General features: G+C 46.2%; 1 protein-coding gene across 2 annotated transcripts in view; it reads right to left on the bottom strand.

Annotated features, from left to right (window-relative positions):
- The window catches only part of Tead1 (TEA domain transcription factor 1), a 220,993-nt gene that overhangs the window by 191,998 nt on the left and 10,510 nt on the right, over nucleotides 1-18,485 (bottom strand).

The following is an 18,485-nucleotide window of genomic DNA, read 5'->3' as shown; positions in this document are numbered from 1 at the left end:
AGAGGGTAAAAACAGTTGTACTGCAAGCATTAAGGACAAGATTCAAGCTCCTAGCAACCATGTTAATGAGGGCTGGAGACACCAAGAGCCCAAAATTACAAGGTTTTCTGCCTCACTAGAGACCTGTCCCAATGTCAGGCAGAGACTGACCTGAGAAAACACCTGACATTCTTCTCTGGCCACCACACTTGTACGTGTGTGTGTGTGTGTGTGTGTGTGTGTGTGTGTGTGTGTGTGTGTGTGTGTGTGTGCATACACCACCACTCACCCACATACACACTTAAATGAGCCCTTGAAAACAGGACTGGGGTGTGGCACAATTAAAGGGCTTATGTAGAATACTTGAAGCAGCCTTGGTATTGATCCCAGCACTGTATAAACCTGTGTAGTGGTACATGTTTGTAACACCCCCCACCACACACACACACACACACACACACACACACACACACACACACACAAAGAGGTGGTAGGGTAGATCTGAAGTTCAAGGTCATTCTTAGAGACATAGTGAATTAGAGGCCAACTGGGGCTCTATGAGTTCTTGATTCAAAAGAATAAAGAAAAAGAGAGAGAGAGGGAGAGAGGGAGGGAGGGAGGGCGGGCTGAAGGAGGGAAGAAGTCAGTCTGTCCTATCCAGGAGTTTTGCAGCCTGCAGTCCATCCTCACACGTGCAGGCTCACTTCTCCCAGGCCTTCCAATTCTAAAAGTACTCACCAAGTTTCACATCCCCTGCTCTGTGCAAAGCTAAGAGGCTCAAGTTGGCCGCACAGATTTACTATACAGAACACAGATGGTGCCATGAACCAAACGAACAGGCAAAGAAAAGGAACTAACCTAGAGAGTGCAAACAGGAAGGAAACCCACTAACCTAACTGGTAGAAGATAGGATCACCCAGGTGCCATGTCCCACACCTCACCCTATGCGTCCCCAGCCTGGGAATAGTCTGGTGGCCACAGGAAAAAACAGAAAACATACCGAAGAGTTTGGTCTAAGGGGCAGTCCCCAAGCCCTGCAAGGGACTTCACTGTAGCAAGGTATTGCATGGATCAAGGAAGTAAACAGAAAAAAAAGTAACAGCCCTTGCTTCATTCCTAGCCATAAAGCCATAAAGCAGGTGAGCAGCCCAGGAAGAGAGGGATCTGGAGCTGGCCACAGGGGGCTGGGGAGCTAAGGAGCAGTCTGCCCCAGCCAGGCAGAGGCGCTCGCACTGCCTCCATCTGTAACCCAATGTGTTTTCAGTTCCTGCCTTACCACCTCACTTCTTAGATGGGATTTCATATAGACTTGCAATTTGCTTTTAATGTTATGTAGTTTCTGTAACCCATGGGCTCCTATTCACGAAGGATAAGACTTTTAGCTGTCTTTAAAAAAAAAAAAAAAAATCCGGAGCCCCAGCCCCAAGGCTTTCAGACAGGCCCCACACCTCCGCACACCTCCCCTATGGGACTTGATGCAGTAGCCTGGAACGATGCTTTCACAGCCTTGCTGGTTGATGCCGGTACTTTCTTGAGGTTCCCTGACCCAATAGTGTAGAGTTTTGGGATTCTCTTTTGTTCCCTGAATCTTTACCATACACTTCAGACTCCGGTGGAGAAGAACTGAAATATCACACCACCTTTTAGACAGTGAGTTAGAACCCGAAACATGACCCCTCCCTTTCAGAGACTCTTCAGCCCACTGAGAACTGACTGATTAGCTACCCTGACTTAAGTATCCTGAGCTTAGCGTCCCTGACTAGCTTCCCTGACTAGCTTCCCTGACTAGCACCCTGACTAGTACCCTGACTGACTATTACCCTGACTAGCTCCCCTAAACGTCTACTTCCAGCCTGAGATGAAAAAGTTCACCTTACTTAGGCTTGACATCTTCAGTTCTTTGTTTTTATTGCTACAGATTCTGGCAAAGTAAAACCTGTATTATCCTTGAAATATAGTTACTCAAATTAAAAACACTCCAGAATATTGCCTTTTCCTTTGACTGACTTTTTCTGGCTAGTTTTCAACAGTTTTAAAGCTGATGAACCAGAGGAAACCTTTATTTAAAGAAAGAAAAAAATAATCTAAGTCAACAGTTCACCCTGCTAGCTAAGCATCTGGACACAGTCTATCCACATAAGGACAAACACAGTTTTATTAAAGAAAACGCAATGGCTCTACACTTTCCAAATACAGTACACTGTACACATAAGGAATCCAAAGGGGTGGGAGAGGTAACAGGGTCCCTGGGGAAGGACCACTATGGTTTGCTCAAATCAAAAGTTGAACTGACTCAGGAAGGGCCCAGGTACCTGCTTTATCCTGTCCAAGGTAAAGCTACTTGGGGACTGGCAGACAAGGTAACATGAAGATAACATCCTGATAAGGGCCGAGGTAATTGAGCTCAAAATAGCTGTGTGCGTGCGTGCGTGCGTGCGTGCGTGCGTGCGTGTGTGTACATGCGCATGTGTGTTTCAAGAGAGTTTCTAACTGCCTTGGCTGTCCTAGAACACAGAGATCCGCCTGCCTCTGCCTCCCAAAGGCTGGTATTAAGGTGTGCACCGCCATGCCCTGCTCAAAATAGCTTTCATCAGGCTTTGGAAATGTCCTGGTAAATAAAGTGCTTGCTGTGAAGGGGGAAAGACCTGAGTTCCGATCTCTAGCATCAGGAGTTACCAACACACACACACACACACACACACACACACACACACACACACACACACACACACAGAGAGAGAGAGAGAGAGAGAGAGAGAGAGAGAGAGAGAGAGAGAGAGAGAGAGAGAGTGTGTGTGTTATGCATGCAAGTCCAAAACTAAATTAGATATAATCTCTCAATTTGCCTGGTACTTCAAATGCATTGAGTATTCTCCCGTTCTTTGGTTGTCCTTGCTTGCTATTTGAGCATTTTTTAACACCCATGTGTTAGCAGTTACAAAACCAAAGAGAGTCTACTCCTGGCTACCTGTATCTCAAATGAAATGGCTTAATTAGTTAATGCAATCTTCTCTAAGGAATCCCTACTTACAAAATAAAGAACAAAAGTTCTTGGCAAAAACATTTTATTTTGCAGCTAGTAAAGATGCTCGCCACTGAGCCTGATCACCTGACTCCAATCCGTATGACTAGCATGTAGAAGAAAACTGAGTCTTTTCATCTCAACATAGGCGTGATAACGAGTGCACATGTATACCTTTACATGATAAAAAAATTAAGCCAAATGTTATTTTTTATTTTCTCACATTAAAATGGTACTAATACCAGGAGCTGGAGAGATGACTCGGGAATTAAGAGCCCCTTGCAGAGGACCTGGATTCAGTTCCGAGCAACCACATGGTGACTCACAACCATCTCAAACTCCAATTCCAGGGATCCAACATGTTCCTCTGTCTTCTGTCTGTGCAGGCACCGGGCCTATAAACATGCAGACAAATACTCACACAAATAAATATGTAAATATTTAAAATAATTATTTTTTAAAACTATTACCAAATACAATCTAGTTTCTTTGTTTATTTTGAAACAGGGTTTTTCTATGTAGCCCTGGGGGTTTCTCTGGGTAGCCCTGGCTATTCTGGAACTTGTTCTTCAGAGATCTGCAGACAAGGCTGGTCTCCAACTCAGAGGCCTGCCTGCCTCTGCCTCTCCTAAAGCTATGCACCACCACCACACGCTTCCCAGAACAATCTAAAACTGAGATGGTTCTAAATACAATGTGACAGAATTATTTCCCAACGGTCCCAGCAGACTGTGCTGATACTCTGCACACTAATCCACGCCTTGTCAGACTTCAGGACACCCTCACTGTTATAGTTTAGGTATCAGTTTCCCTACAGAAGACTTCCTGGCTTGTGGGCTCAAATCACTGAGAGGAAACTAGAATTGAGGGCTCTGACCTATTTATTAGTTCACTGACGGTCCGCTGGCCTTTCAGAGAAATGATTCAGAGTTTTAGGGATGCCACCTAGGTGAAGAAAGGCTGTATCTTGTCCTGGAACTTTTCTGTCTCTGCCTCCTGGCCACCAGCAGGTGATCAACTTCATCCTTCCATCATGAGCCCACTGAAACCATGAACCAAACTAAAATCCTCCTACTTTCGGCTGTTCCTCAGGAACCCCGTCAGCACACTGAAAGAATGGTCACCGCATCCAGCCTTGATATAGTGGCAGAGAACTTAAGTATCTGCCAAACAACACAGGGTAATCTCAGTATGTGTGACAAATTCAACCAGTATCCATGTCAGACCATCCCACACCTCACTGACCGTCTTATGACATGGCCAGAGCCTCTGGTAACCAACGTATGTGGAACATCCACATGCCAGAATTTCCTAGACCACAGTTTAGAAACTGTGGGTTGGGATTTAGCGTGGCTCAGTCAAACAACTGAATGGGGAGGACACCAAAAAAATTGGCAACAATAAAGTTTCTGAAAGGACAACCACCAAAAAAAAAAAAAAAAAAAAAAAAACCAAACAATTAAAAACCAAGTGTATTATAAACCCATAGTGCTCCCAGCTGCACTTAGCCATGATGGATCATAGCACTTGCTACAACCTTGATTCCAAACTCACAGCACGTGCACTTTGTACTGCGCATGATGTCACCCATGTAACCCCAAAGATGCTATGTGGAACCCCTTGATTCAGATCCAAGGCTACTAGATGCTGCTACAGGAATATTTGTACTGCACTGTGCCCAACTGTTATAGAGACACCATGGTCTAGAGTAAGCAAATGCAACAGTTCTGTAGCGCACTTTGTAGACATGTGAACACCAAATTCTATCTTGGAATGTGGTTTCGATTTTTAAAATTGCTATTTGTGGGCTAGGGATGTAGCTCAGTTAGCAGAGTGCTAGCAGGTATTAAGCCCTGGTGGGTATCATGGATCACTGAGTAGACCCTCTGGGTAAACGCTACTGTAATCCCAGCACTGGGACTGGAGGTAGGGATAATGAGGTCAGGAGGATCTGAAACTCAAGGCCATCCTTGATTACACAGTTCAACACTATCGTGTGTTACATGACACCCATCCACCCACCCATACCATCTCAAAAACACACACATAATTAAAACTTGCTAACTGAGATGAAATAGTCCTAAGCATATCTTTAAAAATGTATGTGTGGGTAAGCCTGTGTGAGTTTACATGAATCACACACACACACAGGGCCCATAGAAGACAGAGGACATCAGACCCTTGGAACTGCAGTTAGGAGCCATTTTTTTCCCTGCTAGGAACCAAGCCCAGGTCCTCTTCAAAAGATATAGCCTAGCTCTTACTAGCTATAACTCTATATCATTTGGTACTAAATATTTATGCAAAACCATGTTCTCAGCATTTTCAGCAAATGTTTGAACTACACACTCACTTTATAGACCAGAGACACTAAAGCATTTCTTGGGTGAAAAGGGAGTCTCGATTAGACTAAGCTTGAGAAGTCAGGTACCAGAGACCGAGCAATCACACCAGCAAACACAACATACACAGGACCTCTTGAGAGGCTGTCATCTAGTGGGCAAGCTGGATGATGAGGTCTGTCACTGAAAGGACTAAACAGACAACACTTTAGACAAAGTGTCTCTTTGAAAGGTAGAGGAAGTGACTAACACAAATGAAAGGCCTGCTGTAATCTATACAAATAAGCTTTTTCTTTTTTTTTAAGACTTATTCATTTATTATATATAAGTACACTGTAGCTGTCTTCAGACACACCAGAAGAGGGCATCAGATCTCTTTACAGATGGTTGTGAGCCACCATGTGGTTGCTAGGAATTGAACTCGGGACCTCTGGAAGAGCAGTCGGGTCTCTTAACCGCTGAGCCATCTCTCCAGCCCCCCAAATAAGCTTTTTCTAAAGTTCAGTAAGTAAATGTAAACTTGATGAGGAAAAGACAGAAAAAAATCTTTTTAAAAAATACCAAGAAATGAATAGTTAGATATTAAATACTTGACAGCACCAACCAGTCAGATAGAGCTCAGCGGAAGTGAGGTTAGGAATGAGACCCAATGGCTGGCCTCCTGCCACAGAGGTGACATCTCCATTGACCTCCCTAATGTGCCCCTACGCCAAATTCAATATATTCTATTATCATTGTCAGCTAATTACTGTAGTTTTGTAATACATTTAGTGTGTGTGTGTGTGTGTGTGTGTGTGTGTGTGTGTGTGTGTGTGTGTGTGCGCGCGCGCTCGCGTGTGTAAGCGAATGCTTGCCATGGTGTGTTAGAAGACAACCTGTGGAAGTCTGTCTCCTCCCAATGTGTGAGTCCCTGGGCTTTTGCTGTTGAAGCATCCAATAGTAAAACTCACTGAATTTCAAAGACTCTGACACAGGAAGCCTCGGCACGTGCGCTGCATATTTATACAATTGATCACAGGCAAGCACTTGCCAAGGGCTTCTAGAACATTTCTTCCATATTGCTCAGAGATGGAATGAAGCAAGGGGAGGGGCCACCAGGCAAGACGCTCAGGTCTAATGACACACCTGGCTTGCCTCTTTGCCAGATGCTCAGCTAACCAGAACTCTATGGTGCCCTGAGGCAGACTGGAAAAATTCCTCACCTGCCAAGCACTCGAACCACATTCTGCACAGCCTCAACCCATCCATAGGGTGGACAGTCAGCAGAAATGAAGGCAGGAGACTGGCATGGAAGTCAGAGACAGTTTACATCCCCTTTCTTGTTATGGAGATAATGGGGGAGGGGGAGAGTTTGTCTTCAATGATGTCCCTTAGATCAAATGGGAGAACAAGAACCAAGGCAGAAGAGCTTGGAGGCACAGCTGTCCAAGGAAGCTGCCTTTCTAGCACTCCATAGAACATACTTGCCCACAAGTGTGTGGACCAGACAGCCTTTGGCTCCATCAGCAGAACCCACTCCCACTCACCTAAGGGACAAGCAGGGAAGGATACAGGTTCACTAAAAAACTAGTCTACCAGAGACCCTAACTCTCTCCTGAAAGACAGGCAGCAGGAAACAGGAAATGCCAACATTCCCAAGGTCTTTCCAGTCTTCTGAACTCACACTTTGTCAGCCCCTCAACCCCAGTTTCACTCATGCTTCTCCGAACACCAGAGCCTACTCCCCAGGTAGCATCTGCCTAAACACTGTGTGCCTGAGCTCTACTGCATGAGTTGGGAATACCACTTTAAGCCCCGAGTTTGGGAAGCAGAGGTGACCAAACTTGGGTCAGTGGGCTCTCTGATCCTAACATCGGAGGAGCAGTGGGCATGGTGGTCTTACTCTTGGAAGCATCTACATGTCACGTGTAATGGCAAAACTAACACCAACATCAATGACATCAGCTGAAGGATACCCGACTCTGCTGTCAGCCCAAGTTTTACAAGGGTGTCAATCCTGTAATTTTATCATCTATCCAAGGAGCAGGACTCTTCCATCAGACCCTCAAAAGATAAGTAGGCATCTTCTTAGCTTACATGTTCGTAGGGGAACATTTGTTATAAAATGGGAAGCTATTTCTGGTTCCTCTTTGTCTCCTTAGAGGAAAGTTCTCAGCAGGGATCTTGCCTGTGTAGAGAAGCAGATCCTGGCCAAGACACCCAAAGGTCCTAGAAAACTTCTGGAAAGGCACACACAGACATGCATGACACACAAACAGCACATATATCACACAAAATGTAACATACAACACACACACAAAACTTAGCAGGAAATATCTAAGATACAAACCAAAAATCCACAACATTATAAAATATACAACATACACAAAGCTGGAGCACTCTGGAGCAGTATCAGGAATCATTTCCTGCAATAGGAAGACATCTGAAGAAGGGGTTATAGGCCAGAGCCCCATCCTGACAAACACCACTGAACTTTTCAGAGCCCATCTTCTGTGTCCACTGCACCTAAAGAAACAAGCACATTCCTCATAGACCATGGGCTGCTCTGTGAGATAGCTAATAAGATAATCTGTTACAGGAGGATTACAAATCCATTTAAATTGATTTTAATTAATGAATCAATTCTGACCCAATGAAAAACTAGGTCCACAGCAAGTAAGCAATACAAAGATTTCGTCTCTAACCCCAGCCTTGAATCTACAAAATAAAAGACAGGTGTTTTCTGCTCAATGCCAGACAATAGTTATAAAAACAAATTGGATCTCAGTTCAGTGCCCAAGCAAGCGGAGGGAAAACCCCTCTATGGTTAGATAGTACCCGCCCCACCTGAGTAAGGGAAATAGATTTCAGAATGGTTTCCACACACCTCACCTAACATGAAAGGGGTGGGGATGGTGTCACATACCAGGCCGACATGAGGAACATCTAAGATCAAATAAACCCGTCTCTCTCAAAGCCCTTCAGAGTCCTTCAATCTGGACAGAGCACTACCTACTACGCACCCCAAACACAAGTGACCGGTAAGTATAAAGGGCCCCCACGCGGCTGCGTGCTAAGCAGTAAGCCCTGGTTTCCAGTCCCCAGCACCAAAAATAAAACAAAAATCAAGGCAAACTTCCTCATTTGCTCTGATTTTATTCTTTCTAGGGACTGACAGAGCTGCTGGCCTTTAAGAATGGCTGCTGGGGATGAGCTGGGGACAGTCCCCACTTAAAGACACGTTGTACAGTTGGTCTGTCTGTCTGTCTTTCTTCTCAGTGGCTTCTTGCTGGCCTGCTGACCCACTATTTTTAGAATCCAATCAGAATTTCCAATGACAGACTACTCCATAAAACCTTTAGCAGGGAGAGAGGTCTCCTGCAGGTTCTTCCTTTTTTTTTTTTTTTTTTTTTTTAGCAAAATTTGCAACCAACACCAATTATCAGAGGGGACCCATGAAAGGCTCCAAAAAAGGCAAGCTCTTCATTCAAACGCTTTCCAAGCTTGAGAACATCTACCAAGGCACACTCACACAGAGTGAGTCCCTGCCCAGCACGGACCAGTGCTGGCTCTGTGCAAAGAGAGGGCTGGGAAAGAAATGCAAGTTGCAGCCCCAGAGCCAGGGTGCTTAGAGACTGCTTCATGTTTCTCCTTTACTCTTTCAAGAGAGTTCACAAAACAGTTTGATTCAGCAAGCAAGAAACAAATGGAAGACTGGCTGGAACACTGCGAAAGGAACAGCCACAAAAGACTGCACATCAGGGAGTCAACTGCAGGAAAAATCAGGATACAGGCCAGGACACAGGCAGAGAGGCTGTTGGGCTAACTAACCCCACCTCGGGCACTCGTGTGCACATGAGTGTGCGTGTGCATAGAGGGAGGTTATGTCTGTCTGCTTCTCTCCGTGTGTGTGTGTGTGTGTGTGTGTGTGTGTGTGTGTGTGTGTGTGTGTGTGTGTGTACTCGCGCACACACACACACGCACGCATGACTAAAGGGAGGATATGTCTGTCTGCTTCTCTCCCTCTCTGTGTTTCTCTGTGGCCATCAGTCTCTCCCCCACAAGGGGAATAAACAGAAGAGCTCTGCTCCTGAGCCCCCAGGTTAGAGGACTCCCTGGCACCGTGTGCCCCGAGTGTGCGGCAGCAATTCTGGGGATGTAGTCTGTGCCTTTGGGGCTGGGCTGTGCAGGGCTCTACAGCTAATCAGGGAGTGTCAATACAGCCTGAGATTCAGAGGGAGACCACAAATTATCAACAGTTTCAGCAAATTGACTTGGAAGCCTTTGTTCCTCAGACACCCGTGCAGGCAGCGGAGCCTCCCGCCGCTACAGACGGGGACTGGGAAAGGAAGTCGTTCAAGCCTGGATTTCCTGCTTTTACTTGTAGCCAAGAACTATGAGGCTTGTAGTGGTTTCAGGAACTGACTCATCCCATGATTCATGGATAAGATACTGCCTTTAATATGTTTCTGACCCAAAGACTGAGGAACTTCAAAACCAACCTGAAGTCATACTCCATTCTTACAGTACAAATGACTATTTAGGGCAAAATAAACCGGACACCAGATTCCCATTCCTTAGGCAGAGGCAGGGAAAGTGAAGAACATCACGTGGCAATGGTGAGCAGAGCTTAATCCACAGTCTGTGACTTGACAACAGCCCAACTTCCCCAAAGTGGATAACAGGTGGGATAGGGTTATTTTCAGACATCATTCCCCTAGATATAAAAATAGATTCAGCAGAGCAATATTTTAATTTAGGCCCATGTGAGGTTGAGACTCCATATACCCAAGATGTGCAGATGCACGTGGCTGGATGGAATTGTTTGAGAGAGAAACAATAAGCAATGGGTAACAAACACTCACTGTGTATGCAGGAAGACTGAAATTTTATTCATACTCTTACTGACCAGACTTCTTTCTCTTCTGCACATACACAGGCACATAGACACACACAAGTACACACACAGCGCAGGACTTATGAGCAATAATCTGCAAAAGAACAGCCCCCATACTCTTGTAAGTAACTCTAATTAAACTCAGTGGGTCACAGAAGACACCAAAGTAGGGAGGGGCTTTCTGGGAAGAAAGGGTTCGGTGAATATAAAGGGTGTTGAGGGTTTCATAGAGGAAGAAGATGATCAAAATACATTATAGATGCATGAGACTGTCAAAGAATAAACTATAAAATTGTTAGTACTGGAATCTTGCACTTCTGGATGCCCCCATAACAATCTCCATCAGTTTATCAGCACAGACATGCCCACCTGGGGGTGCGGGGATCCTCAGCTCCACACCCAATAAGCCATGGATGCTGGGGTCTCCTCTCCAATGCCAATACAGAACAAGAAGCACAAGACAAGCTTCAAGAGTGGTTTTCATAGGTGTTTACAGATATCAATACAAGCTGGGTTGCACAGAGGGAAAGGGGACAGGGAGGAAAGAAAACAAGAGCACAGGCTGGATGAGAGAGTGCAGAGAATAGGAGACCAGGGGAGGCCAAAGGGCAGGGGCTGGCAGGCACTCCTCTCCAGAGTTCTCTGACGGCTTTCAGCAATGCCTCCTGTAGCTTCCACTGTGCTGGGAAGCCACAGGGTGGCAAGGAAAATTCCCTCCAGGCAGAGACTTGCCTTGTGAATTAAGAAGGTCTGCACCTATTTCTGGGTACCCAAGGAGCAAAAGGGTGGAGACAAACCTGGTAACACTGCTGGGACAATAAATGCACATGACTGCCCAGGCCAGGGAGGTCAACTCAGTGGAGTTAGAAGACCATAATTTCAGATAACTCCCTCACACTGTCTCTAGGCTGTGTGTGTTCATGGCTTTGTTTTGCCAGCAAGAAAGAATCCACCGGCGAAGGCCCAGGGGCCAACTGAACTTCTGAAAAGATTATAGCTATACTTTTAAACACAAACCTCCCCGCACCTTTTCCTACCTAAGTGATGTATCAACATGGGCCTGAAACAGTTTCCAAGAAGCAGAGGCAAGAATAACTATAGGTAAGTTAAGTAACAGGCTGTCGAACAAAAAACATACACTCATTTGTGATGGACAGGGCTTGCTGGCACATTCCCATAATGCAGTAAAGCGATGGCTGTGCTCCTCAGGGACCTGCCAGGAACTACAAAGTCACCTTTTTTTTTTTACTTATAAAGATAATAAATTAGTGATAAATTCTTTAAATGGCTGAAACATTAAATATATATTCTATTTTAAATACTTTTCACAGAGGACTTACCAGACTGAATCCAGTACTTACTGAACAGATGTATGTAAATGGCCCCAGTAGCATCTTCAAATAAAGCATGCAGGATGCAGGACCCATAGACACCATGGCCCCTGGGCTTGGTTAGGTAGACAGGAGGTGAGACACCTACCAGGTCAACATGGGAAAGGAGGTTTGGTGTTTGGAGTCAAACCATGAACCATAGTGGAAAAAAAATTAGTCTTCCATTTGGGGAATGTCTGGTAGATTTGGAAGCTAGAAGAGTGTTGGGGATGGGGAGGATCACTATATAGCCTCAGGCAGGCTTTCCTCCTGCCTCAGTCTCCCAAGTGCTTTGTCTGACACATGCCACTGTACCTGACTAGAGTTTTTCTTTAGGAAAACACAGGGTAACCACAGATGTGAGCAAGCGGCAAAGGAGACCCAAAAGAGCCAAGCATGGGAACGCACATAAAGCATTCTTAGGATGAATCAAGGAGTAGACATTTGTACTAAGTGAGATCCAAACCGGAGCAGGATATAATCCGAGACTCTGGCTAAAATAAAGTGTGACATCAAAATCCTTCCCATAGAAGGGACATAACTGCAGAGAACCTGTCATAAACTTCAGAGTTCACAAGAGGCTGAGCATGAAGGAAGCATCCTAGGAAGGTGTCCATTAGGACCCAGGAAGCAATGAAAGCCACCACTGCTGGCCAGCGATGAGCATGGGCCAGTGACTGGAATGGATTCAGACACAGCAGAAAACCTAAAATCTATGACAACAACAACAACAAAAAAAAAAAAAATCACAAAACAACGGAGAATGGCAGACACTGGCAAGGGGTTGGGAGTGGCACTGCCTTCCTTTTAAGGCAATGGAAGGCAAGGTTAAACAAACAGCTGCCAAACGCATCTCATTGCAATAGCACTCTAACAGAGGAAAAGCAACTGAAATCCAGGATATGGAGCGGGAATAGGGAGTATCCAATCGTAAAGTCAGCAAGCATAACCAATCACGTTCCCATCGTGAGACAGAGCAGACATTATGTGCATGTCAAACAAAAAATTAAATAACTAGGGGCTGGAGCGTCCTCGGCCATCTGACTCACAACCGTCAGTTCACAGCCACCTGTAACTCCAGCTCCAAAACTCAACCCCTCAGGCCTTTGCAGACACCTGCACTCACATGTACACTCACAAGCGTGTACACACACACATACATACACACGCACACACATACCTACACACCCACATGCACACACAGAGACATAATTTTTAAGAACAAAAAATTAAACCAACCCAAAACAGATCAGACTCCAAATTTAAGAGCTTCCAGACCTAACTCTCAGTTGCTGAAATACAACCCAGAGAGAGCACGATCAACTGTACTGTGTGGTGCAGCTGCAGAATCCAGATGGAACTGACAGCTAGGAAACTCTCTCTCTCTCTCTCTCTCTCTCTCTCTCTCTCTCTCTCTCTCTCTCTCTCTCACACACACACACACACACACACACACACACACAAATGCATGTAAACATTTATGTGTAAGTTCAAGTGCACACATGTCACAGAGGGAGTTCAGGGGTCAGAAGATCCTTACCTTCTCCCTTGTCTGAGCAGGGACCTTGCTCACTGGTGTATGGTCCAGGCTAGCTGACCTGTGGCCTTCTAAAGATTCTCCTGCCTCCAACTCTCACATCGCTGTAGGAATACTGGGTTTCCAGGCACTCGTGCTTCCTCCTCCAGCTTTATGTGGCCTCTAAAGATCAGAACTCAGGTCCTGATGCTTGTGTGGCAAGCACGTTACCCACCCAGGCATCTCCACAACCCCACAGGGTTTTAAGAAACAGCAGCCAAGCCTGACCTGCTGGTCTTGCTTGAACCCTGATTTGAACAACTTAACTAGAGGAAACATTTATGAGGCAATCAAGGAGCTGAGTAGCGATGCTAAGCAGTTATTAAGGTGCCAGTGCGACTGTGATACTGTGCTTGGTGGGGCTTAAGATTTTAATGTTTCCGGTCCCCAGCTCCGAAAAAAAAGAACCAAAAAAAAAAAAAAGATTTTAATGTTTCAGTGTGTGTACATGTGAGTGTGTTCGCATGTGCTCACGCACAAGTGTTCATGTGGTAATGGTGTGTATGTTTCTGAGCACAGGTGCTTGTACAGACCAGAAGAGGGCATACGATCCCCTGGAACTGGAATTACAAGCCAGACAGGGGTAGTTGGAACAGAACTCTAGTCCTCTCCTGAGAAAGCAGCAAGTGCTGGCTCTTAACTTCATAGCCATCTCTCCAGCTCCACCTCCCCACACCCTGCAGTTCTTAAAAGCGATCACTGTAGGGACACAGACTGAAATTCACAGATGAACCTGTACAGCACCCAGAAATGCTTCAAGGCAGAGTTGGAGGAGAGCCAGAGCAGGGCTGCTGGTGAGTAGCAGAAATGGCTCAAGGGGGTGCCGGAGGGGTGCTTTCCCTGACCTCCACTAGGCTGCACTTTCTCATGACCGAAAATGTAAAACAAAAGGAAGTCAGACAGCAAAGGCAATAGGCAGCGGTCAGCTTCAGGGCGACGGTGACCACAGTCCAAATTACAACCGCATTCATTGTTCATAAGGCACCAGCCCACAACTGCCTATGCCACAGGTAAGAACGAACGTTCCTCGGGATCAACGAAGCTCCTGGAGTGGAACATTAGTCAAACTCCCAAGTGCAAAGGCTGATGAAAATCACACGTTGCCATCTTTGCAAAAACACTGAGGGCTGTGATCTATAAGCCAAGAACTCCAGTACAACAGAAGGAGAGAGAGGTTCCCCCATAGCCATTTTTGGTGAGGAGATGGGGGGAGGGGAGAGAGAGGAGGGAAGGAAGGAGGGGGGAGAGAGGGGGGAAGGAAAGAGGGGAGAGAGAAGGAGGAGGGAGGAGGAGGAGAGAGGAGGAGGAGGAAGAAGAAAAGGAGGAGGAGGAGGGGGACCACGGATTGAAGTGGGAGAAAAGTCAGTGCTGGCGATCTGTAATCCCAGAGCTCAGAAGACCTGGGGAGGGGGAGGGGAAGGGGAAGGATGCATGCTAGAAGCTAGATTAGGCTAACAGCAAGATACTCAAAGGCGGGTGAAAGACAGAAGAAAAAGGGTGAAAGGGATGGGGTCTGAAGAAGAACTCCGGCACAGAGGGATGGGAAGCCTGAAACGCACCCCTTCCCCGGTGGGGGCAGGTGGGAAAGGCCTTGTCCTAGAGGTACTGAGACCTGTGACGGAGGGAAGGAGCCAAAGGCTTAGGTAAGGTTGGAGGGGCACACGGTAAAGCCTCTTCCCGAAGGCTGGCTGTGAGGCTCATGGGCCTTACACCCTCGAGCACTATTGCTTAACCCACTTTTCAAGGAGGACACAGCCCCTGGCCTGGGTCACACTGCCAGTAGCAGAAAGGGCCTGGACCTATGTCAGATGGCATGGACACTCTGCCAACCTAATCTGCAGAAGCCCAATAGTGACTAAGCTGGAGTCACACCAAAACTCTACAATGCAAATATCTAAAAAGACTGGGAAGAGCGCTCGCTGCCTGTGATGGAGGGAAAGACAAGAACTCACAACTGGTGAGCAGAGACAGCAGCCACCGACAGACCTAAGAGTGGAGCAGAACAGGGGCTGGGGATTTAGCTCAGTGGTGGAGCGCTTACCTAGGAAGCGTAAGGCCCTGGGTTCGGTCCCCAGCTCCAAAAAAAAGAACCAAAAAAAAAAAAAAAGAGTGGAGCAGAACCTTTCTCTCCCCTACCCCTACCCCTAAAACCAAAATGTCAGAGATGAATGTCACCCTCTTCTCCACCCCATCTCAAAGTTCAGGTGATAGCCGTTTTCAGGTGAAAAGGTGATAGCCCAAGGGGAAGGAGAAGGTAGAATTCATCCAGATCACCTGCGGGTACCCTGAGTCATTTACATCAAGGAGCCTTGGGGGAACTGAAGGCAAAGCCTAACACCAGCCTAGAGACCAGTAGGGCAGAGCAGCCTCCAGCGTCCCACCCACAGCTGCCCCTCCCCCCAGGCTACGGGAAACAGGCAGACCCCTAGCTCTGACCTCCAGTGGCTAGTCTCAGGTCCCCACAGCACAGAAAAACTAAAGCCAAAAGCTACAGTTGACCTTTGCTCTTTACCTGCCAGACAAACGGAAGGCTCCTCTGGGCCACACCCATCTGTTTAAGATCTCAGTCACACATCTATACTCCAGAAGGAAAAAATGAACTTCCAGAGATAAAGTCTCCCTCCTCTTTCCAAGGCAAAACCATTAACAGAGAAGTCTCTTTGTTTCCATATCAAGGCTACCTTAACTCATTCAAATTCCACAATAAAACCTGATAGGTGAGCTAATCCTAAATCCTTTGTTAGCCAGCATATCTAAGAACTGGCTTGTGACCTTGGGAGGCTCACTAAACCTCTTGGAGCTTCTTCACAGCTCTCAATTACAAATGGAGCTTTTGCATTTGAATGGCTGGTGTTTAAGAACAGGCTTAAAATAGAACCTACCTCCCCTTTTTACCCAAATTCCAACCCGGAAGAGCCCAGGAATTATCACAACTAAAATGGACAAAAGGGGAACTGACTTTAAAAGTGTGGGCTCGGTGGGCTCCCAGATGCATCTCACATACTCAGGCAGCATCAGGGACAGACACCCCAACATCACCCCAGATCTAAAGCCCGTACTTGGCTGGCAGCATGACTTTGTTGGTAGAGAGCTTTGCTGGTAGAGACCTCACCTGGCCCATATGAAACCTTGAGTCCCATGCCCAGAACAAACCTGAGGCCAAGGGAACAAAAATATCCATAGGAGGGGAAAGGGAGGCAAAGTTTAGAGTAGAGACTGAAGGAACAGCCATTCAGAGCCTGCCCCACATGTGGCCCATATACATATATATATATATATATATATATATATATATATATATATATATATATATATATATATATGTATGTATATATATCCACCAAAACTAGATAAGATTGATGAAGCTAAGAAGTGCAGGCTGACAGGAACTGGATATAGATCTCTCCTGAGAGACACACCCAGCGCATGTCAAATACAGAGGCGAATGCTAGCAGCAAACCACTGAACTGAGAACTGGACCCCTGTTGGAGGAATCAGAGAAAGGACTGAAAGAGCTGAAGGAGCTTGCAACCCCCTAAGAACAACAGTGCCAACCAACCAGAGCTTCCAGGAACTAAGCTAGAAGACCCAAAGACTATACATGGATTGACCCTGGGCTCCAACTGCATAGGTAGCAGTGAATAAGCATTGTTGGGGTAGCAGTAAATAATAGCCTTATTGGAGCACCAGTGGAACGGGAACCCCTTGGTCCTGCCAAGGTTGGACCACAAGTGTAGGGGATTGTTGGGGGGGAGGGCGGTAATGGGGGGTGGATGGGGAGGGGAATGCCCATATTGAAGGGGAGGGGGGTTTAGAGGGCTGATGGACAGGAAAATGGGAAAGGGAATAACATTTGAAATGTAAATAAGAAATACCCAATTTAATAAAAATGGAAAAAATAAATAAATAAACAAACAAACAAACCAACGGCAGAGGTTTCCAGCCACTTCTACACTACCAGCCAGGGAGCAGAGAGACCAAACCCTAAACTCCCTGAGTACCTCCAATGCCCTCAGTCAACAACACCAATGAAAAGATGAGTTCCTGGGCTCATAGACCAAATCCAGAGGCTCCAGTCTCCCTCGAACCTCAAAGACACTGAATTGAATACAACCGCAAGACAGCACAGCCAGATAAGCCCCAGTTGCCGGGCGCGGCACATTCCTTTAATCCTGGTACTCCAGAGGCAGAGGGATCTCTGTGAACTCAAAGGCAAGTCTGGTCCAGAGTTCTAAGCCAGTCAAGCTATACAGTGAGACCCTGTCTCAAAGACAAACACAGAAGACCCACTAGCACTAAATGATTCATACTGACTTCTGGGTTGGGGCAAAGATTTCTTCCAAACATTCTTCAGACTCCAACCCATTTATTCCACCCATGTGTGGGACCTTAGTCTAGTCTTCCTAAGAACCAAAGGACACTGGAAGCCTAAGGACCCCTACTCCTTCCTTCTCCACAGTACTACAGGCTCCAAAAGAGGATCTGAAACACAGACAGACAGACAGACAGACACACACACACACACACACACACACACACACACACACACACACACACACAACCAAGCATACTGTGCAAGGCCACTCAAACCTCCTGTCCTTTCTACCTAATAATAGGGAGTTGGCCATTCTCTTATTAGAAATGCTATCTACCACATCCTATGAACTGAGGTATTGTGAAAGTAAACAGGGTGCCAAGACATGCCACACTGAGCAGAAGTATGAAACTATAAAGTGTCCACCATATTGAAGAAGACAATCAGGATGGGAGCAAGAAAAGCCCTGCGAACGTTCAGAAAACTGGGCAGTCCAGAGACTGAAAGTTCAATTAAAATGACTTAGACTTCCCCCACTACCACCTTACGATTTACAAACTGGACATGGTAATGGTGTCCACGGGTGACTTCATCTTCTACTTGATCCTCATGACGTCATTTCACTAGATGCCATCAAGCTTAAGAACAGCTGACAAGAGCGTTTGCCCAGCAGGCACAATTCCCTGGTTTAGATCACAACACACCAGGTGGAGGCAGGAGGATCAGAAGCTCAAGGTTATCCTCAGCTATACAGTAAGCAAGTTTGATGCCTGCCTGGCTACATAAGACCCTGTCTCGAAATATTAAGAAAGTAAATCAGTAACTTCACAAGGGCATCTATCATTTGGAAGCCCAATGCTCAACCTGACAAGCTTTAGTAAGTGAAACATTTCCCACACTTTGTTTTGAGACAGAGTCTCAGTATATAGCTCAGGTTGGCTTGGAACTCAGATCTGCTTGCTGGCTTCTGACTCACAGGGCTCAGATTACACTAGAACCCAGGTC

Source organism: Rattus norvegicus, chromosome 1 (assembly GCF_021556685.1).
Source record: "Rattus norvegicus strain SHRSP/BbbUtx chromosome 1, alternate assembly SHRSP_T2T, whole genome shotgun sequence".
In the NCBI taxonomy this organism is placed as follows: domain Eukaryota; kingdom Metazoa; phylum Chordata; class Mammalia; order Rodentia; family Muridae; genus Rattus; species Rattus norvegicus.
Note: the sequence above shows the minus strand (reverse complement) of the source record. Positions and strands in the feature narration are given on the sequence as shown.